The 801-nt window shown below is 43.3% G+C and overlaps 1 non-coding gene across 1 annotated transcript; it reads left to right on the forward strand.

Annotated features, from left to right (window-relative positions):
• The first annotated feature begins 200 nt into the window (after nucleotides 1-200).
• LOC147708691 (small nucleolar RNA U3) lies at nucleotides 201-418 on the forward strand. Its single transcript, XR_015297109.1, has one exon. It is a non-coding gene; the product is annotated as a small nucleolar RNA U3 (small nucleolar RNA).
• Nucleotides 419-801: the final 383 nt, after the last annotated feature.

The following is an 801-nucleotide window of genomic DNA, read 5'->3' on the forward strand; positions in this document are numbered from 1 at the left end:
TTTAAAGCAGTGAGTTGCCGAGCATCTACTTACAATGCTTTATTGCGAAGAAAGCGTCTGCCTGTGTATCTTTAAATTTTTATTTTGTGGTGTTATACAACCATGTGTTTTTATTGGAGTTTATGATGCCGAACCTTTTCTCACTGTACGTAAGAAGTGTTTTTACTTTTTCTGCCCGTTTGAGCTGCAGCTGTTGTGGTAAGACTATACTTTCAGGGATCATTTCTATAGTTCTTAACTGAGGAAATGTGTTTGAAAGTGTCTGGTCTTCGCTAACCACGATGAAGAGTGATAGTGTTCCCTTCTGAGCGCGAAGCGAGCGGACAGTGTTGCATGTATGCAACTGCTGGCTGCTATTGATGACCGTTCCTCTCTCCTTAAACGGAGAGCTGGAGGAGGGGAGCACAAGCTGAGTGGTTAGATCCATACTGTTGTATAAGACAGATGATTACATTAAAAAGTTAATATTCCCTTCTACTGCTGTTACCAGTATATAATAGCGGAGGTGGTTCATATATGCAAGTGGGTTGCAAACGTTCGAGTCTCCTCTTTAATTTGGTACATTTGACTTTGAAAAACACTAACCGCACTCTTCAAATGGACCTTGGACAGATTATCAAACCCTCCACGCAATGCAGCTGCACAATTTGCCGCGCTGCCATGCCTGAAAGGGGAAAGCGTACAACGTTGACGCCGTCCCAGGTTTATTACTCTCCGTAAATCTAGGAATGCGTAAAAAAGCATGGGTGTGTGGATGGATGGAAACACCCACTCTCCACCCATTTAACACATTCTCGGCGC

Source organism: Lissotriton vulgaris, chromosome 6, assembly GCF_964263255.1.
Source record: "Lissotriton vulgaris chromosome 6, aLisVul1.2, whole genome shotgun sequence".
Classification (NCBI taxonomy): Eukaryota; Metazoa; Chordata; class Amphibia; order Caudata; family Salamandridae; genus Lissotriton; species Lissotriton vulgaris.